The 22314-nt window shown below is 50.1% G+C and overlaps 1 protein-coding gene across 1 annotated transcript in view; it reads left to right on the top strand.

The window, feature by feature from the left end:
• TERB1 (telomere repeat binding bouquet formation protein 1) overlaps positions 1–22314 on the top strand; it is a 643822-nt gene that overhangs the window by 562291 nt on the left and 59217 nt on the right. The window lies entirely within an intron of this gene.

Genomic DNA, 22314 nt, shown 5'->3' with positions numbered 1-22314 from the left:
GCCTATGGCCGCCCTTGGCTGCTATACCTCCCTTCCTGATCTCTCTGCTTTCCCCCTACCCCTTCGGCTCTTCCTCTGTTTCCCCTCTCCCCCCCCCCCCCCCCCCCCATCCCTCAATGTACCCTTACCCCGCGACTAATCCCAACCATTACAATTACTCTCTTTAGTGTTAAAACATAATTGTATCCCCCATTCCTGTGACAACCCTCTATCTCCCTTTCCCCTTTTCCCTCATTAGTGTTAAAATATAATTGTTATCCCCCTTTCCTGTGACATTCCTACTTTTCCTTCTCCCCACACATTTTCTTGTGGGATACCCTCCCACCCCCTTCGTAAAACTCTTAAATTCAACTAGGCTTCCCTTCCTGCTTTCCCTCCCAACCTGTGTCATAGCCATTCCCTGTACGTACCAGGATCAGTCCAGGACACCTGGGTTGTGACCCCGCACCAGTAGATGGAGACAGATTAAAACTTGTGGGCGGAGCTACATATGCTCCTGTGCCAGTCACAGCCCCTCAGTCTTACTCTGTCTCCAGTAGGTGGTGCAGGTGTAGTCACAGCCTCTGGGTGCCCTGAGGACTGATTCTTAGTTTAGTCAGGGTTATTTTAGTTCTTTACTAATTTTCTGCTCAGTTTGTTTTAAGGTAAATTTTTAATTCTAATTCTGTTAGAGTAGTTAAACGGAAGCTGTCCGTCCTGCCTCCCAGGGGGGTGGGAAGGTTCTGAGAGGACCATCCCCCCCTGGTTGAGGCCGCTGCTGAGGGTCGAGGACCCGAACTGCCAAAACAGCAGCGTCGGGGTGACACCGGGGAGCCCGGTTCACTCACCCCCAACAGGAGCAGGAGCCCCAGGACCTTGGACAGCGGCAGGTTTGATTTAAAAAAAAAAAAAAAAAAGTGTATTTTTATTTTCTTTGTTTGTGTCGGCTCTCCGTTTTCTTCTTCGCCGGGGGGGAAATAGGTCCTCGGTTCGGCGAGGGGAGGGGAGTTTTTCGGCGCTTTAAATTTTATTTTTATTTTTAATTTTCCTTCGCGTTCCCGCGCGACTGTGAGGATGCCTCGGGGTTCGGTTTGCCGCGCTTGCGGCTCGGCGCGCGCGCGGCTCTCCCGTGAGGGGATTTGTTCCGCCTGCATTCCGGGCGGGGAGGGACCTTCTACAAAAAGCAGGGGGGTCCGTTCCCGGTCGGTGCGGTCGCCGTCACGCACTCCTGCCGTTCCTGTCACGCCAGCTGACCCCTTCCCGCTCAGTGCGGGAGCGGCGGCCATCTTGGCTTCTGTTCATGAAGTCAGGCAGGAACCTGCAGGGGATTCTGCCGTGCCTCCCGCGTTGTCGCCTCAACAACAGTTTCAGTGGGGGCTTCCACCGGGGGGGCTAAGTCCCCGGATGAGGATGGTGATGATTCGGTCACCTCAGATTCGGTCCTCGTTTTCGGCGGATTTTGCCCTCCTGCTGCGCAAAGTTTTAAAATACAAGGGCCGCAGGCGCAAGGATCTGCATAGCCACTCCAAAGGGGACCCTCCAAAGAAGAAAAAATCCCGGGATGACCCTGCGACAAGAAAACGGACACCAAGAGGTGTCCCGCAGGATTCAGATACCGACTCCACCTCACAAGATGAGGTGGATCCGCCCGATGAGCCCCTGACGGGGGTCGATGGCGCGACGGGGGACAATTCTGCCCAATCGGGGCCGGGCAAACCTTCGCAAGCCGGTGATGGGGACGACCCGAAGGTGGTACGTCTTTTCCGAAGGGACGAGCTGTCCCCGCTTATTCCGGCAATTCTCAACGAGTTAGGGGTTGAAGCCCCACCGACAGTTTCTCGCCCCGGAGCAACTATGGATCCAGTCCTGCTGGGACTCACTGGTCCAGCGGTAGCCTTCCCATTCCATTTCTCGGCATCGGACATTTTGTTTCGGGAGTGGGACACTCCTGAGCTGGGACTGAAGGTAACCAAAGCTATGGATAAGCTCTACCCCCTGCCGGAGGACGCACTGGAACTTCTTCGGCTTCCAAAGCTGGATTCTGCGGTGTCAGCGGTAACGAAACGTTCCACGATTCCGGTCACTGGGGCCACGGCCCTTAGAGACATACAGGACAGGAAGCTGGAGGTGCAGCTCAAGAAGATCTTCGAGGTCTCAGCATTGGGAGTCCGAGCTGCTATCTGTAGCAACTATGCCATGCGGGCTAGTTTGCGCTGGGCCCAAGTTCTACAGGCGAATGCAGGTCTTTCTCCTGAAGAGGCCACGCAGGCGGATCGCCTAGAGGCTGCCATTGCTTATAGTGCGGATGCTCTCTATGACCTACTACGTACTTCAGCAAGATCCATGGTCTCTGCAGTCTCGGCGCGTCGCTTGCTTTGGCTTCGCAATTGGTCGGCGGATGGATCCTCCAAAGCTCATCTTGGAGCTCTGCCTTTCAAGGGAAAGTTATTGTTCGGTAAAGAGTTGGATGATCTGATGCTTTCTCTTGGTGAGAACAGGGCTTTTAAACTCCCAGAAGACAGGTCCAGAGCCCGGTCCTCTTATTTGGCCAGATCCCGGTTCCGAGGCAACAAGAAATCTCGTCCACAGAGGTCCTCGGGTCAGTCTTATCGCTCGACTTCTTCACGGGCTTCTTCATGGCCACAGTCCTTTCGGGGGAAACGTTATGGCAGACAGGGAGGCACCCCGTCCAGCACGGGGCCCAAAGCCTCTCAATGAGATACGGCGGGTCCATTCCTTACGGCAGCCGCTGGCCTCCGTTCCAAACGTAGGGGCGAGGCTGACCTTGTTTTTCGAGGAATGGGCCAAAATAACTTCCGATCAGTGGGTCCTCAACATCATAAGACACGGTTACGCGTTAGATTTTGTACGAACTCCAGCAGACAAGTTCCTGATGTCGCCCTGCAAGTGCCCAAAAAAGACGACGGCAGTGCTAAGCACCCTCCGGCGCCTGGAAGATTTAGGAGCAATCGTCCCCGTTCCTCCCAATCAACAAGGCACGGGTCGTTATTCCATTTACTTCATCGTGCCGAAGAAGGATGGCACGGCCCGACCGATTTTGGACCTCAAAGGAGTAAACAAGTGTCTGCGTATTCCACACTTCAAGATGGAAACGATTCGGTCAGTGATTGCCTCGGTTCGTCCAGGCGAATTCATGGCCTCCTTAGACCTCACGGAGGCGTACCTCCACGTCGGAATTCAGCCATCTTTCCAGAGATTTCTCAGATTTTGCATCTTGGGCAGACACTACCAATTTCGGGCTCTTCCCTTCGGCCTCGCAACGGCTCCGCGTACATTTACAAAAGTGATGGTAGTGGTGGCGGCTCACCTTCGACGAGAGGGGTTCCTGGTGCACCCCTACTTGGACGATTGGCTGATTCGAGCCAAGTCCGAAACCTGTTGCCGTCAGGCGGTAGCCAGAGTCCTCCAGTTGTTGCAGACCTTAGGTTGGGTTGTCAATCTCCACAAGAGTCAGCTTGTTCCTACCCAGTCCTTGGAATACCTGGGAGCTCTTTTCGACACGAAGCAGGGCAAGGTTTTTCTGTCCGCGGATCGTGCACGCAAGCTTCAGTGTCAAGTGCGTCGATTATTAAGTCTTCAGCTGCCGCTGGTTCGCGATTATCTGACGGTTCTGGGATCTATGGCGTCCACACTGGCGTTGGTTCCTTGGGCTTTTGCTCATCTGCGACCATTACAATTTGCGTTGCTCTCCCGATGGAAGCCGGTATCAGAAGAGTTCCACCTACCACTTCCACTCACGACTCAGGCGCGGGAGAGTCTTCACTGGTGGCTCGATCCGGGCCATCTCTCTTGCGGAGTGTCTCTGCTGGTCCCCGACTGGACAGTGGTGACAACGGATGCCAGTCTCTCCGGTTGGGGAGCAGTCTGCCTAGACAAGTCGGTACAGGGCCGATGGTCCTCCGTCCAGTCGCAGTGGTCCATCAACCGTCTGGAAACCAGAGCGGTGCGCCTGGCTCTGCAAGCCTTCCTCCCGTTGGTCCAAGGGAAGGCGGTCCGTGTGTTATCGGACAATGCAACAACAGTATCATACATCAATCGCCAAGGGGGGACAAGAAGTCCACTTGTGGCGGAAGAGGCAAAGCTTCTGATGAGTTGGGCAGAGCGCCATCTCAACTCCATAGCAGCGTCTCACATAGCCGGGGTCGACAATGTTCAGGCGGACTTCCTCAGTCGACACCACCTCGACCCCGGAGAATGGGAGCTGACGGAAGATGCCTTTCATCTCATTTGCGATCGGTGGGGGCTGCCCCACATGGACCTGATGGCCACGTGGCACAACGCGAAGGCTCCTCGGTTTTACAGTCGACGTCGAGAGCGAGGAGCCGAGGGCGTCGATGCGCTGGTTCTTCCTTGGCCAACCAACGTGTTGTTGTACGTATTCCCTCCGTGGCCAATGATAGGCAAGATCTTAAGGCACATAGAGTTGCACCCATCCAACGTGATCATGGTAGCGCCGGAGTGGCCACGGCGCCCTTGGTTTGCGGATCTCGTTCAGCTGTCGGTGGATGCTCCCCTTCGACTACAGGGGTTTCCGGGGCTCCTTCGTCAGGGCCCCGTTTGTTTGGAGGATGCGGATCACTTCTGTCTCGCGGCATGGCTTTTGAGAGGCAACGTCTAAAGAAAAAAGGCTATTCAGATGCGGTGGTAGCCACGTTACTGCGGTCCAGAAAGCAGTCTACGTCCTTGGCTTATGTACGTGTCTGGGTAGTTTTTGAGGAGTGGTGTATCAGCCGAGGGCTAGATCCCATTTCCGCTTCCGTCTCTGATATTCTGGCTTTTCTTCAGGCCGGTCTAGCCAAAGGGCTTTCTTGTAGTACCCTTCGTGTACAGGTGGCGGCGATTGGTTGTTTGCGGGGTAAGGTTCGCGGTTCCTCTCTGGCCCTGCATCCCGATGTCTCTCGTTTTCTTCGGGGGGCTAAACATCTTCGTCCACCACTACATCATCCATGTTCCTCCTGGAATCTTAATTGGGTCCTTTCTTCTTTGTCTACGGCTCCGTTCGAACCCTTAAAACGGTCTACTCTTAAGGATCTTACTTTAAAGACCGTTTTCCTGGTTGCAATTACCTCGGCTCGGAGAGTCTCGGAATTACAGGCTTTGTCTTGTCGGGAGCCATTCCTGCGGATTTCAGATACGGGAGTTTCCCTGCGGACGGTTCCCTCTTTTTTGCCAAAAGTGGTGTCACCGTTTCATTTGAACCAGTCTATTGAGCTTCCCGCTTTCGCAGGTGCTGAATATTCGGACCCGCAATGGAAAGAATTGCGGAAGTTGGATGTGCGGAGGGTTCTCCTCCGTTATCTAGAAGTCACTAACCCTTTCCGGGTGTCGGATCATCTCTTTGTTCTATTCTCGGGCCCAAAGAAAGGGGGCCCGGCTTCCAGGACGACAATCGCACGGTGGCTTAAAGAGGCCATCGGCTCAGCGTACGTGTTACGAGGGAAGCCTATCCCGAACGGTCTCAGGGCTCATTCGACAAGAGCTCATGCTGCGTCTTGGGCTGAATCTTCTCAAGTTTCGCCTCAAGAGATTTGTAGGGCAGCTACCTGGAAGTCCTTACATACCTTCATTAGACACTATCGGTTGGATGTTCAGGCTGCGGATTCTGGGGGTTTTGGAGAGAGGGTACTCCGAGCGGGACTCTCTGCTTCCCACCCTCGGTAATTTAGCTCTGGTACATCCCAGGTGTCCTGGACTGATCCTGGTACATACAGGGAAAGGAAAATTAGTTTCTTACCTGATAATTTTCGTTCCTGTAGTACCAAGGATCAGTCCAGGATCCCGCCCGTACTGTTCTGAAGAAACGGAGAGTCCGCTCATTTCTTTGTTAACTATTCCGGTTATTACTTCGTTCCCTCGTTTTGGGGTTCTGTTCCGGTTGGGGGTCCTTGAATGGCTCCCTGTTAAGGTTAGTTATTTAGTTTGGTTGTTCTATTTTTTGTCTACTTTGACATTACGTGTGACTGAGGGGCTGTGACTGGCACAGGAGCATATGTAGCTCCGCCCACAAGTTTTAATCTGTCTCCATCTACTGGTGCGGGGTCACAACCCAGGTGTCCTGGACTGATCCTTGGTACTACAGGAACGAAAATTATCAGGTAAGAAACTAATTTTCCTTTTCACTGGTCTGGCTTGTTGTGATTGCTTTCGTATAGTATCGACCCCTGTCTTGCTGATTGCATGTTATAGTTTTAATGCTCCCCCCCCCCCCCCCCAGTTTGAATTGCACCGATCCCTGATTTGCTTTCTGCCTGTTATAGTTTTAATGCACCCCCTCCCCCCCCCCCCCCCCGCATAAATGTTATTTTATTGAAAAGCCTAGTTACGCTGCATTATTTGTTATCTGGAAACCAATGTGATATTCCCAACAAATGTCATTCTATAAAAATGTTAAATAAAATATTGGGTATATCCAGCTAGGTTATTCAGATAACTTTAGACCTATTTCTGAGCACATGCCAGCCTCATGTGGCCAGATAACTGTCTACTTACCCGGATATCTGGTTAAAAGACAGGAAACAGAGTAGGATTAAATGGTCAATTTTCTCAGTGGAAAAGGGTAAACAGTAGAGTGCCTCAGGGATCTGTACTTGGACCGGTGCTTTTCAATATATATATATATATATATATAAATGATCTGGAAAGGAATAGTGAGGTTATCAAATTTGCGGATGATACAAAATTATTCAGAGTAGTTAAATCACAAGGGGATTGTGATACATTACAGGAGGACCTTGCAAGACTGGGAGATTGGGCATCCAAATGGCAGATGAAATTTAATGTGGACAAGTGCAAGGTGTTGCATATAGGGAAAAATAACCCTTGCTGTAATGGAGAAGGTACAGAGAAGGGCAACCAAAATGATAAAAGGGATGGAACAGCTCCCCTATGAGGAAAGACTGAAGAGGTTAGAGCTGTTCAGCTTGGAGAAGAGACGGCTGAGGGGGGATATGATAGAGATCATGAGAGGTCTTGAACGAGTAGATGTGAATCGGTTATTTACACTTTTAAATAATAGAAGGACTAGGGGGCAATCCATGAAGTTAGCAAGTAGCACATTTAAGACTAATCAGAGAAAATTCTTCGGTATATAAAAGCAAATAAATAAATAATCCCTGGCCTGGCCCAGCAACACAGGACACTAGAGACTTTAGCCAACGCTTTCAACCAGTTGAGTTCTCGGCTGGACTCTGCCTCGACGCCTGACAAACTCTCTTCCACTTCACAGGCATTGCCTATATGGCACTCCATACCCTTGCCTGCACCTACACGTTTTACAGGTGATCCCCTGTTATGTAGAGGCTTTCTGAATCAGTGCTGTATGCACAGTTCACTGCAACCTACCTTCCAGACATAGGGGGTCATTTTCCAAGGAGTTAACGCGATTTGCGAATGCAAATTTGTAATTTGGTATTCAGGGGGCGGAGCATATGTAAAGCGGGAAACAGTTATCGTGTGCCGTGTTAGTGCGGCTCATGGCTACAACCCTTTCATTCGCGTTGCATTGTGCGCTAGAGGCCAGTAAAGGTTTATCGCGGTGAGAGAGAGAGAGAGAGAGAGACAGGTATTTGTATCCCCATGGTAGGCCCACCTAGTAACTCGAGGTGGGGATTAGGTATGAGCGTAGGGGGTTGGGGGCCACGTTCACATTCAACATGAGACGTACGAACAGAACAGTGGTCTCTTGTGAAGATTTGATGACCTTCGGAGTGAGGAAACTCACTCCAAGAAGAGATTTGGGCAACGTTCTCTCAACCTAGCTTGTTGTTGCCCAGGTAGAGTGTCCATCAAGCTAGGTTGAGAGAACGTTGCCCAAATCTCTTCTTGGAGTGAGTTTCCTCACTCCGAAGGCCATCAAATCTTTTGGTTCCTGGCACCCGACGGCACGAGTGCAGGAGATCGCTCCTGGACCCCCGCTGGACACCCAGGGACTTTTGGCCAGCTTGGGGGGGGCCTCCTGACTCCCACAAGACTTGCCAAAAGTCCAGCGGGGGTCCGGGAGCGACCTCCTGCACTCGGGCCGTATTGCCAGTATTCAAAATGGCGCCGGCTCTACCTTTGCCCTCACTATGTGACATATGAGGGCAAAGGCCTCATATGTCACATAGGACTGGACTTCTGGCTAGACTTTTGGCAAGTCTTGTGGGGGTCAGGAGGCCCCCCCAAGCTGGCCAAAAGTCCATGGGGGTCCAGCGGGGGTCCAGGAGCGATCTCCTGCACTCGTGCTGTCGGGTGCCAGGAACCAAAATGGCGCCGATAGCCTTGCCCTTATTATGTCACAGGGGCTACCGGTGCCATTGATCAGCCCCTGTTACATGGTAGGAGCACAAGATGGCGCCGGCCATCCAGTGCTCCTACCATGTGACAGGATCCGGCCAATGGCACGGATACCCTGTCACAAGGTAAGGGCAAAGGACGGCCCGGTAGCCGGAGGACGGCCCGGAGCAGAAGATCGCTCCTGGGACCCCCACTGGACCACCAGGTACCTGTAAAAAGGTTTTGGGGGGGTCGGGAGGGTGGAGGAAGCTAAGGGGTTACTTTTAAAGAGTCAGGGTAGGTTTTTTGTTTATCGGCTGGGCAGCCGATAAACAAAATGCGATTGGGCCCGATGGGAAAAAACCCACATGTGAATCTGAACCGGAATCCGAACCGATTCTGGTTCCGATTCACATCTCTAATTCCTAACATTTTGTTTACTTTTTTGACTGCTGCAGCTCACTGAGCTGACGATTTTAAAGTATTATCCACTATGATGCCTAGATCTTTTTCCTGAGTGGTAGCTCCTAATATGGAACCTAACATCGTTCTAGAGGACCAGCTTGATGAAAATGTAGTAGATTCGGCTACCAAGCACACAGGTCATCAAAGCCATGAAAACTGAGAGGGAAATACTGGACCTAAGACTAGAAGCAAACACCAGAATATTAAAGAAGAAAATAAAAACCTGGCTATTCCAGCAAGCCTATGCCTAATCCAAACATGGCAACTTTACCACGACCCTTAGCTATATTCGATCTCATGTTATCCTCAGAAATCAGAGCACATTTGGTGCATATGATATCTTTTATCTTAGATAGTTTTATTTTATCTATTTTAGTGCTTGCTTTCTTAAGATGTTTCTTTTTTAACGCTTTTTTTCTTTCTTGTATAATTTAGCTTAATTTTCTTTTAATTAACCATGTAACTTATTGTATATAAGTTACATGGTTACAAGATGTAACCGTTAGTTCTTGTAGATTTAAACATTATTCTGAAGATGTAAACTTAGATTTTGAAGACTGTAATCTGTAAGCATTTGTATTTATTGTAAGAATTTGTATTTATTATTTAGCTATTTACATTGATCTGTTACCACTTGGTCCTGTTCTCTCCTTTACCTCAAGTTCTAAGTTCCTACAAAGTTAGCCTTGTTGTTTTATACCCACTTGTTTGATGTAATTTTCCAATATTGGTTCTGTGTAAACCGAAGTGGTATGTACTAGTACATGAACTCCGGTATATAAAAGCCTTTAAATAAATAAATAAATAAATATATCTTTTAATTGTGTTTTATATATTATTATATTGTAAACACTCAACGCACAATTAAGCTCTGGAATGTGTTGCCAGAGGATGTGGTTAGTAGGGATGTGAATCGTGTGCCCGATCTACAGACACACCGCTAGGATGTTCGTCGGGTGTTACAGAAGTTGCGTGATAATTGGCTTTACACAAAGTTCGAGAAATGTTTATTCGAACAGGAATCGTTACTCTTCCTGGGGTACATCGTGTCCTCTACGGGGTTCCATATGAACCCAGAGAAGGTCGCTGCCATCAAAGATTGGCCTCAGCTGGTGAGGGTCAAGGCGCTGCAGAGGTTCCTCGGGTTCGCCAACTTCTACCGGCAGTTTATCCCACAGTACTCCCAGATGGTGGCACCCTTGACGGCCCTTACCAAGAAGGAATCAGACGCAAAAAACTGGTCAGTGGCAGCCATACAGGCCTTCCAGAAACTGAAGGAGGCGTTTCTCCAGGACACATACCTGCGGCACCCTGATCCCCAACGACAGTTCGTCGTGGAGGTAGACGCCTCCAACATTGCTGTCGGGGCCGTTCTAAGTCAAGTATCTCCAGGGGGGAAGCTCCTGCCCTGCTCCTACTTCTCATGGAAATTCTCGCCGGCAGAAAAGAACTATGGAATTACTAGCCATCAAATTGGCGTTCGAAGAGTGGCGCCAATGGTTGGAGGGGGCCCAACAGCCGGTGGTTGTATACACAGACCATAAAAGCCTGGAGTACTTAAGCCATGCCCAGCGCCTTAATCCCCGGCAGGCTAGGTGGTCTCTCTTTTTCAGCCGCTTTGATTTTCTCCTCTGCTACCGACCAGCCGATAAGAATGTTCGGGCGGACACTCTCTCCCGTACGACTGAAATGGAGGATATTCCAGATCCACCTCAGTACATCCTTGATCCAGCCAAGGTGCTCCTCACGGTCTCCAACACAATCCCGATGGGGAGGACTGTGGTACCCCTCCGACTGCGGAAGAAGGTTCTTTCCTGGGCACACGATTCTCTAACTGCCGGCCATCTGGGAGTAACCAGGACCCAGGAATTACTCTCGGAGTATTACTGGTGGCCCCAGTTTAAGAGGGATATTCGCCTCTACGTTAACTCTTGCCTGACAGAAGACTCCCATCGGCCGCCCCTGGGGTCTTCTTCAGCCTCTGCCGGCCCCCGCAGAACCATGGACTCACTTATCTACGGACTTTATTGTAGACCTGCCTGCTTCAGAGGGGAAGACGGTGATTTGGGTTGTCATAGATAGATTCTCTAAGATGGCCCACTTTGTGCCTCTCCCCAAACTGCCCTCAGCGCCTGAACTGGTGAACTTGTTTACGCGACATATCTTTCGCCTTCATGGGCTCCCCCTACACATCTCCTCGGATAGGGGTTCTCAGTTTACAGTGAAGTATTGGCGAGCACTGTGTGAGAAGTTCGGGGTCCAACTTGACTTCACCACCACCTTCCATCCCCAAGCTAACGGTCAAGTAGAACGGGTAAACCGGATCTTGAAGAGGTTTCTCCGTTCCATCGTGGGAGACCTGCAAGATGACTGGGTGGCTCTGCTCCCGTGGGCAGAGTTCTCTTATAATCACCACAAGCACTCTTCCACCGGCAAGTCCCCCTTCTACACGGTTTACGGCAGACGCCTGCGGCCCCCTTTACCATTGCCAGTAGATGTGCCGTCTCCAACCGTACAAACCACCGCCTGACGGTTACGCCAGATCTGGCAATCCACCCGGGAGAGACTCCAGCGCGCGGAGGTTATTATGAAGAAAGTGGCTGATCGTTTGCGACGGCCAGCCCCAGTGTTCCTTCCCGGAGAGAAGGTGTGGCTGAGTACTAAATACCTCCGCTTACGGCTTCCTTCGATGTGGTTGGCTCCTAAGTACATTGGCCCTTTTGCGGTTAAGGACAGGATTGGGGCAGTCTCCTATCACCTTCATCTTCCACACACACTCAGGATCCACAACGTCTTCCATGTTTCCTTGTTGAAACCCTTGGTCCTCTCTTCTTATCACAAGAAGTTACCCACACCCGCCACACCTGAGGCGCAGGAGGACGCCATCTATCAGGTTAAAGATGTGCTTGATGTACGGTTTCATCGCAGGCATTGGGAGTACCTTCTCTCTTGGGAGGGTTATGGTCCCGAAGAGAATTCCTGGGAGCCCGCCGTCAACATCCTGGACAAAGGCCTTCTCCGTCAGTTCCATCTGGATTACCCAGGCAAACCCAGGCCCCCAGGGAGGGGGCGTAGGAGGGGGGGGTACTGTTGCAGGACCGGGCCGTGCCCCGGTCCCTCCACCTACCTTGGGGCCGGCCCGGCCCGTGCGAGTCCGTCTCCGGACTCCCAGGCCTGTTCCACGGCCTGCCGCGGCGTCCCCACTGTGAGGGAGACGCCGCCGACTCAATGTCGCTGGCCCCGTCCCCTAGGCATGTGCGCGCGCACGGGCTCCAGTCTTAAAGGGGCCAGCGCGGGAAACCAAGGACAGCTCCTAGGATACCGTCAGATGCTGCAGGTTTTCCTGACTGCTAGTTGCTGCGACTCTTGGATTGCTTCTGTCTTCGACCCGGCTTGCTTCCTGAACTTGTCTCCTGCTTCCACTCCTTGGTTTTGGTATCAACGTCTGACTCTTGGCTTCTGACCTGGCTTCGTTCCACGACTTCGTCTTCGGCTTCTGTTCCTGGCTTGGTATTGACTTCTGACCTTCTGGCTTCCAACCCGGCTTCGTCTACTACTCTGTCCTCTGCTTCACCCCTGGCTCTGGTGTGGGTCCAGTCCTCGTCCATCTCTTCAATCGCTGCCTGGGTCCTTGGTCGCATAAGACTCCACCTAAGTCCAAGAGGTCCGGGTTCCTACGGGCTCCTCCTGGGGGGACCTCGGACTTCCAGTGGTGAAGCCTCTTCTGAGTCTCTTCCGAGCCGCCTCCCGGTTGGGACACTTGCTGTGGTCTTCCATACTGTCCCAACCGGCCCAAGGGTCCATGACCGTAACAGATCCTGCTCACAATACTGTCGCTGGAACTGCTCTTCCTCATCTCCAACAGGGTAACAAACCTTTAACTGACTATGTTATTGAGTTTAAAACTCTGTCCTCGGAACTACATTGGGACCTGGGTTGCCTACGGGCCATTTTCCTGGAAGGCCTTAATTCTTGCATCAAAGACGAATTAGCAGCACCTGAGCTTCCCGATACCTGGACTCTTTCATTGACTTAGCCGGACGTATTGATCGATGTCTATGTGAACGATCACAAGAGCTTAAAGGTCCCAAGAAGATACCATCAGGGCTTCCTCGCTCTCATCCACCGCCTGTTACCCAGACTACACCAGTAACTTGTATTGAGGAGGAGGAGGAACCCATGCAACTGGGCCGCAGTCATCTATCACTGATAAGATAAGACTGATAAGAACATGCCATTCTGGGTCAGACCAAGGGTCCATCAAGCCCAACATCCTGTTTCCAACAGTGGCCAATCCAGGCCATAACAAACTGGCAAGTACCCAAAAACTAAGGGGTAGATTTTCAAAGGGGTACGTGCGTACGATACGTGCCCCCGAAAACCTACCCCAAACCCCCCCTGCGCGCGCCGAGCCTATTTTGCATAGGCTCGGCGGCACGCACAAGCCCCGGGACGCGCGTAACTCCTGGGGCTTGCATGGAGGGGCGTGTCGGGGGGCGTGCCATGAGTGACGCGGCGTTTCGGGGGCGTGACACACGTATCTTATAAAATCCAGCGTACTTTTGTTCGCGCCTGGTGCACGAACAAAAGTATGCCCGCGTGTACATTTATAAAATCTACCCCTAAGTCTATTTCATATTGCCGTTGCTAGTAATAGCAGTGGCTATTTTCCAAGTCAACTTAATTAATAACAGGTAATGGACTTCTCCTCCAAGAACTTATCCAATCCTTTTTTAAACACAGCTATACTAACTGAACTAACCATGTCCTCTGGCAACAAATTCCAGAGTTTAATTGTGCTTTGAGTGAAGCACGGTAGTATACCCCTACAGTGATAGGGGTATACTACCGTCCACCTGGTCAAGATGGTGAGATGGACAGTGAAATGCTAAGAGAAATTAGGGAAGCTAACCAAATTGGTAGTGCAGTAATAATGGGGGACTTCAATTACCCCAATATAGACTGGGTAAATGTATCATCGGATCACCCTAGAGAGATAACGTTCCTGGATGGAATAAATGATAGCTTTATGGAGCAATTGCTTCAGGAACCGACGAGAGAGGGAGCAATTTTAGATCTAATTCTCAGTGGAGCACAGGACTTGGTGAGAGAGGTAACGGTGGTGGGGCCGCTTGGCAATAGTGATCATAATATGATCAAATTTGATTTAATGACTGGAAAAGGAACAGTGTGCAAATCCAAGGCTCTCGTGCTAAACTTTCAAAAGGGAAACTTTGATAAAATGAGAAAAATTGTTAGAAAAAAACTGAAAGGAGCAGCTACAAAAGTAAAAAATATCAAAGAGGCGTGGTCATTGTTAAAAAATACCATTCTAGAAGCACAGTCCAGATGTATTCCACACATTAAGAAAGGTGGAAAGAAGGCAAAACGATTACCGGCATGGTTAAAAGGGGAGGTGAAAGAAGCTATTTTAGCCAAAAGATCTTCATTCAAAAATTGGAAGAAGGATCCAACAGAAGAAAATAGGATAAAGCATAAACATTGGCAAGTTAAATGTAAGACATTGATAAGACAGGCTAAGGGAGAATTTGAAAAGAAGTTGGCTGTAGAGGCAAAAACTCACAGTAAAAACTTTTTTAAATATATCCGAAGCAGAAAGCCTGTGAGGGAGTCAGTTGGACCGTTAGATGATCGAGGGGTTAAAGGGGCACTTAGAGAAGATAAGGCTATCGCGGAAAGATTAAATGATTGCTTCGGTGTTTACTGAAGAGGATGTTGGGGAGGTACCCGTAACGGAGAAGGTTTTCATGGGTAATGATTCAGATGGACTGAATCAAATCACGGTGAACCTAGAAGATGTGATAGGCCTGATTGACAAACTGAAGAGTAGTAAATCACCTGGACCGGATGGTATACACCCCAGAGTTCTGAAGGAACTAAAAAATGAAATTTCAGACCTATTAGTAAAAATTTGTAACTTATCATTAAAATCATCCATTGTACCTGAAGACTGGAGGATAGCAAATGTAACCCCAATATTTAAAAAGGGCTCCAGGGGCGATCCGGGAAACTACAGACCAGTTAGCCTGACTTCAGTGCCAGGAAAAATAGTGGAAAGTGTTCTAAACATCAAAATCACAGAACATATAGAAAGACATGGTTTAATGGAACAAAGTCAGCATGGCTTTACCCAGGGCAAGTCTTGCCTCACAAATCTGCTTCACTTTTTTGAAGGAGTTAATAAACATGTGGATAAAGGTGAACCGGTAGATATAGTATACTTGGATTTTCAGAAGGCGTTTGACAAAGTTCCTCATGAGAGGCTTCTAGGAAAAGTAAAAAGTCATGGGATAGGTGGCGATGTCCTTTCGTGGATTGCAAACTGGCTAAAAGACAGAAAACAGAGTAGGATTAAATGGGCAATTTTCTCAGTGGAAGGGAGTGGACAGTGGAGTGCCTCAGGGATCTGTATTGGGACCCTTACTGTTCAATATATTTATAAATGATCTGGAAAGAAATACGACGAGTGAGATAATCAAATTTGCAGATGACACAAAATTGTTCAGAGTAGTTAAATCACAAGCAGATTGTGATAAATTGCAGGAAGACCTTGTGAGACTGGAAAATTGGGCATCCAAATGGCAGATGAAATTTAATGTGGATAAGTGCAAGGTGATGCATATAGGGAAAAATAACCCATGCTATAACTACACAATGTTGGGTTCCATATTAGGTGCTACAACCCAAGAAAGAGATCTAGGTGTCATAGTGGATAACACATTGAAATCGTCGGTGCAGTGTGCTGCGGCAGTCAAAAAAGCAAACAGAATGTTGGGAATTATTAGAAAAGGAATGGTGAATAAAACGGAAAATGTCATAATGCCTCTGTATCGCTCCATGGTGAGACCGCACCTTGAATACTGTGTACAATTCTGGTCGCCGCATCTCAAAAAAGATATAATTGCGATGGAGAAGGTACAGAGAAGGGCTACCAAAATGATAAGGGGAATGGAACAACTCCCCTATGAGGAAAGACTAAAGAGGTTAGGACTTTTCAGCTTAGAGAAGAGACGACTGAGGGGGGATATGATAGAGGTGTTTAAAATCATGAGAGGTCTAGAACGGGTAGATGTGAATCGGTTATTTCCTCTTTCGGATAGTAGAAAGACTAGGGGGCACTCCATGAAGTTAGCATGGGGCACATTTAAAACTAATCAGAGAAAGTTCTTTTTTACTCAACGCACAATTAAACTCTGGAATTTGTTGCCAGAGAATGTGGTTAGTGCAGTTAGTATAGCTGTGTTTAAAAAAGGATTGGATAAGTTCTTGGAGGAGAAGTCCATTACCTGCTATTAAGTTCACTTAGAGAATAGCCACTGCCATTAGTAATGGTTACATGGAATAGACTTAGTTTTTGGGTACTTGCCAGGTTCTTATGGCCTGGATTGGCACTGTTGGAAACAGGATGCTGGGCTTGATGGACCCTTGGTCTGACCCAGTATGGCATTTTCTTTTGTTCTTATGTTCTTAAGAAGAACTTTATCTGATTAGTTTTAAATTTGCCACATGCTAACTTCATGGAGTGCCCCCTAGTCTTTCTATTATCTGAAAGACTAAATAACTGATTCACATCTACCCGTTCTAGACCTCTCATGATTTTAAACACCTCTATCATATCCCTCCTCAGCCATCTCTTCTCCAAGCTGAAAAGTCCTAACCTCTTTAGTCTTTCCTCATACGGGAGGGGACCCGACTTGTGAGGAGAGAAGGAGCCTACACAGATTGCCTGGTACATGGACTACCACAAGAAATCATCTCCGATCATGGTCCTCAATTTGCCGCTAAATATGGGAGGTCCCTTTGTAAAATGTTCAATATTATGTTAAATTTAACATCAGCCTATCATCCGCAAGCAAATGTCTAGGCCGAGAGGACTGATCACTCTTTGAAAACATTCCTGCGAATTTGCAGATGATACAAAATTGTTCAGAGTAGTTAAATCACAAGTTAAATCACAAGCAGATTGTGATAAATTGCAGGAAGAACTTGTGAGACTGGAAAATTGGGCATCGAAATGGCAGATGAAATTTAATGTGGATAAGTGCAAGGTGATGCATATAGGGAAAAATAACCCAAGCTATAGCTACACAATGTTAGGTTCCATATTAGGTGCTACCACCCAAGAAAGAGATCTAGGCGTCATAGTGGATAACACATTGAAATCGTCGGTTCAGTGTGCTGCGGCAGTCAAAAAAGCAAACAGAATGTTGGGAATTATTAGAAAGGGAATGAATAAAACCGAAAATGTCATAATGCCTCTGTATCGCTCCATGGTGAGACCGCACCTTGAATACTGTGTACAATTCTGGTCGCCACATCTCAAAAAAGATATAACTGCTATGGAGAAGGTACAGAGAAGGGTGACCAAAATGATAAGGGGAATGGATTAGCTCCCCTATGAGGAAAGACTAAAGAGGTTAGGACTTTTCAGCTTGGAGAAGAGATGGCTGAGGGGAGATATGATAGAGGTGTTTAAAATCATGAGAGGTCTAGAACAGGTAGATGTGAATCGGTTATTTACTCTTTCAGATAACAGAAAGACTAGGGGGCACTCCATGAAGTTAGCATGTGGCACATTTAAAACTAATCAGAGAAAGTTCTTTTTCACTCAATGCACAATTAAACTCTGGAATTTGTTGCCAGAGGATGTGGTTAGTGCAGTTAGTATAGCTGTGTTTAAAAAAGGATTGGATACGTTCTTGGAGGAGAAGTCCATTACCTGCTATTAATTAAGTTGACTTAGAAAATAGCCACTGCTATTACTAGCAACGGTAACATGGAATAGACTTAGTTTTCGGGTACTTGCCAGGTTCTTATGGCCTGGATTGGCCACTGTTGGAAACAGGATGCTGGGCTTGATGGACCCTTGGTCTGACCCAGTATGGCATGTTCTTATGTTCTTATATGTCAACAACCAGCAAGATAACTGAGCTGACCTCCTGCCATGGGCAGAACTATCCCATAACACCCATATCGCCTCTGCTACAGAAGTTTCGTCCTTTGCTGTAGTCTTTGGCCGGCAACCACGCCTACCCCTGCCGATTCCACTCAATGTAGAAACATAGAAATGAAACATAGAAATGACGGCAGAAGAAGACCAAATGGCCCATCCAGTCTGCCCAGCAAGCTTCCCTCATTTCTTCTCTCATACTTATCTGTTTCTCTTAGCTCTTGGTTCTAATTCCCTTCCACCCCCACCATTAATGTAGAGAGCGGTGATGGAGCTGCATATGCATCTCATCTGCAGCCCAATCTTCAGCACAAACCATATGCTGGCTCTGGAACCAAGTAAGGGAGCGACTCTGTCACGCAGCTGACCGGACCAAACGCTTCACAGACACCCATCGTCTGACCATGCCTCTGTTTCTGCCTGGACAAAAAGTCTGGCTTAGTACTAAGCACATTCAGCTATGATTGCCTTCCCAACGGCTAGCTCCCAAATTCATTGGTCCATTTCCCATCCTTCGATGCATAGGAGCAGTCACCTACCAGTTAAAACTTCCAGCTTCCATGGGAATTCACCACACGTCCCACATGTTGCTACTCAAACCATTGGTTCTATCCTGGCCTTCCCGAAGGCCTCCTCCACCTACGCAACAATCAGCGGAACCTGAGAACACCTTACAAGTCAAAGAAGTCCTGGGCGTTCGACACCGTCGAGGCCACTGGGAGTACCTCCTGTCGTGGGAGGGCTTCAGCCCAGAAGAGAACTCTTGGGAGCCCTCTCCCCATATTCTTGACAAAAATCTGCTCCTGGACTTCCACCGAGATCACCCAGGAAAACCCAGACCGGTAAGGGGGAGGTCTAGAAGGGGGGTATTATTGCGCGTCCCCACCACATAGGTGCCGCAACCAGGCCTGCTCACCTTGCGCTGCCTTCAACTAGCTCCAGTCTCGCTGCTGCTGCCAGCTCCCGCCGTCCCTACCACTCACCACGGCCCTCTCCGGCTTCCTCCACACAGCAGGCCTCGCAGCAGAGCTCCCGTTGGGGCTCTGATTCTTCGGCCGCTTCGGCCCCACCCCTAGGTGCGCAGGCGGCCAACATCCTCAGACTTAAAGGGCCAAGTGCGGGAAAACCGATGTGGGCGCAAATTGATGACATCACATGAAAGCCCTATATATATAGCGAGGCCCTGTCCCCAGGACCTCGCCTTAGCAATCGGGTAGACACCATGGTGTAGTATTTTGCCGAATCCTGTGTTCCAGTGTTTCCTTGTTCCAGCGTCTCCTTGTTCCTGATTCTCTGTGTGTTCATGTATCCTTACTCGGGTAGTACCTTTTCGGAATGATCTCTGGTACTGACCTCAGCCTGCCTGACTATTCTCTTCTAGGGATGTGCAGAAGGAAAAAATTAATTGCTATTCTGTATTTGTTTTGCCGGGACCCAAATTCGTTGCATTTGTTTCATAGGGGGGAAACCAATTCATTGATATGTTTTATTCGTTTTCCGATTTCCCATTAAAGTCAATGGGGGAAGTATTTGCAGCCTATTTTTGGCTGCAGAATTGGAGTTTTCTTATCAATTCTGATGAAACTTCTAGGTCGCTATCATCAGAACGAGAAAAGAGCTCCAAGGTACTTAGACTGTGGCAAAGTGGCACCAAAGTGGCATGAATAGCTTAAGACACTGTAAAGGGGCAAAGGGGTACCAAGAGTGCATTAACAGCGGCGCAAAGCAGCAGCAACAGTGTCAAAAACACACCACAGCTTCAAAAGAGAGCACCGATAACAGATGCATGAACCCTCGAAGGCAGCACGACAGGCAAAGTGGCATCAACTTTGCCTGTCGTGCTCCTAGATATTTAGCCAGGTTTAGTCTTAGCTCCACAAAAGAATCTTATGTTGCGGTCTCGGTCGCCACGGTGGCGCCCGAGGCCTTACCTTCCTTTCGGGCCCCGGAGAGCTACCGCGTTCCGTGGACTCGGGACCCCGGCCGCAGCGTCCGCCTGCCGTCCCGACCCCGCGCGGGCCTGCAGGGCCTTCCTGCGCCACGCGCCAGCTCCCTCTCTGCCGCCGGCGTCCTCTCGCGGCTAGCTCCGCCCCCAGGCGCGCGCGCGCGGCTGAGCCCTGCTTTTGAAGGGACCAGCGCGGGAAAACACGGCTCCTCCCTTTCCTGACGTCAGACGCTGCAGGGCTATTTAGGCCCTGCAGTTCCCAGCCTTCCTTGCCTTGCAACGAGGTTCACTGCCTTTGGTAGCTCTGAGTTGCGTTCCTGGATTGCCTGTTTCCTGCCGGACTCTGCTTTGCCTGACCCTGCTTGCCTGTCTCCTGCCTTGACCTCGGATAGCTTGACCACGCTTGTCTTCAGCCTGCCTTGACTCCGGTCCGTGACTTCGACTCCTGCTTGTCTTCAGCCTGCCTTGACTCCGGTCCGTGACTTCGACTCCTGCTTGTCTTCAGCCTGCCTTGACTCCGGTCCGTGACTTCGACTCCTGCTTGTCTTCAGCCTGCCTTGATCCCGGTTCGTGACCCCGACTGCTGCTTGCTCGCCGCCTGCCCAGACTCCAGTTCGGATTCCACTCCTGGGTTTCTTTGTTTCCGCCTAAGTCCCAGCGGTCCGGGTCCCTACGGGCTCCTCCTGGGGGGACCTCGGGCTTCCAGGGCGAAGACTCCTAAGTCCTAGCAACCCGGGCTCCCACAGCTCCTCTGGAGGAGTCACGGGTTTCCAGGTGAAGCTCCAATTGCCCAGTGGGAGTTCTGCCTACCGACTGCTCCTTCGGGTCGGTCGGCCCAAGGATCCACATCCGGAGTTTCTCCATCCGCAACAGTTTGCAAGGCCATGGATCCGGCAGACCTCGCCGGGCTACAGGCCATTCTGGGTTTGGCCCAGCGGTTAGTTCAGCAACAACAAGTCCTGGACTCTCTGGCTGCTACAGTAGAGCGACTGGCGTCTCGCATGGACACCGAACCGCCCGCACCTGTTCCAGTACCAGCACCTGTTCCTGCACCCTCCAGTCCCCTACGCAGCTCCCAGCACCCTCTCGCTATGCCGGGGATGCCAAGGCGTGTCGAGGGTTCTTAAACCAATGTTATGTACGCTTTGCGCTACTGCCTAACCAGTTTCCTACTGATGGCACCAAGGTGGCGTACATTTTTGCCCTTCTGGATGGACGGGCCCTGAACTGGGCTTCCCCCATGTGGGAGAACAATGATCCGGCACTGGGGGATTTGAACCGCTTTGTGGAAGAGTTCAAAGCGGCTTTTGATGAGCCAGCACGACAGGCTTCCGCTACTTCTGAGTTACTCCAGCTCCGGCAAGGAACGCGGACTTTGGCGGATTACGCGTTGGAATTCCGCACCCTCGCCCACGAGGTAGGCTGGCAGGATGTGGCTCTTCGGGGCGTGTTCCTGGAGGGCTTAGCCGGTCGTATTAAGGACGAACTAGCGGCTCGGGACCTGCCGGAGACCCTGAGTTCCCTGATTGACTTAGCAGGTCGAATTGATCGGCGTTTGCAGCAGAGGGCGAAAGAGGGGCGCCCTTTCCGACGCTTGCCGTCCGTGCCTCCCAGGATCTCGAATTCAAGTTCGGGGTCACGAGGAACTGCACCTTCACCAGCAACTTCCTCTGACGAGCCCATGCAAGTGGGTCGCTCATCTTTGTCACCCGAAGAAAGGCAGCGACGCTGCGATTTGAGGCTGTGCCTGTACTGTGGCGGTAAGGGCCACTACCTTGCACAGTGTAAAGAACGAGCGGAAAACTCCCGCGCCTAGGTGTAAGGGAGGAGTGTCCCCTAGGCTGCCTTAGCCCTGCTCCTCAATGTACCATACCGGTAACCTTGGAATATCCTGGTGGTTCCTTCCTCACGCAAGCCCTAGTTGACTCCGGGGCAGGAGGCAACTTCATTACTAAGGATCTGGTGCAACAGCTGAATCTTCCTACGCGACCCAGGACTCCTGCCTTACGGGTAACCTCTATTCAGGGTACTCCCTTGTCGGGGAGCATCTCCACCGAGACCATACCTTTGATTTTGCAGACGGGCTTATTACACACAGAGGAGATTTCGTTGCTAGTGTTGGAAGGAGCTGTACACCCGGTGGTTCTTGGGTTACCCTGGCTCCAGAAACACTCTCCTGTGATTCGCTGGAAGGATTTTCAGATTACCCAGTGGAGTTCTGAGTGTTTCCACTCCTGTCTCCAAGCGAAAAGGTTCCAACGGATTCCGCTAGCTCACACCTCGCCGGTATTACCGGCTCCGTATGCTGACTTTCAGGACGTCTTTTCCAAGGAAAAGGCGGAATTGTTACCACAACACCGTCCGTTTGACTGTGCGATAGAGTTGCTTCCAGGTACTACTCCCCCTCGAGGACGGGTGTACCCTTTGTCTCAGCCTGAGACCCGGGCTATGTCCGAATACATCACCGAGAATCTGGCTAAGGGCTTCATCCGCCCTTCAAAGTCTCCCGCCGGAGCTGGTTTCTTTTTTGTCGCAAAAAAGGACGGAGCCTTACGACCTTGCATTGATTACCGTGGGCTCAATGCTATCACCAAGAAGAACCGGTATCCGCTTCCCCTCATTCCGGAATTGCTGGACAGACTCCAAGGAGCCCAAGTCTTCACTAAGTTGGACCTCCGCG

This window comes from Rhinatrema bivittatum, chromosome 7 (genome assembly GCF_901001135.1).
Source record: "Rhinatrema bivittatum chromosome 7, aRhiBiv1.1, whole genome shotgun sequence".
Taxonomy (NCBI): domain Eukaryota; kingdom Metazoa; phylum Chordata; class Amphibia; order Gymnophiona; family Rhinatrematidae; genus Rhinatrema; species Rhinatrema bivittatum.
This window is presented reverse-complemented; position numbering and strand designations above follow the sequence as displayed.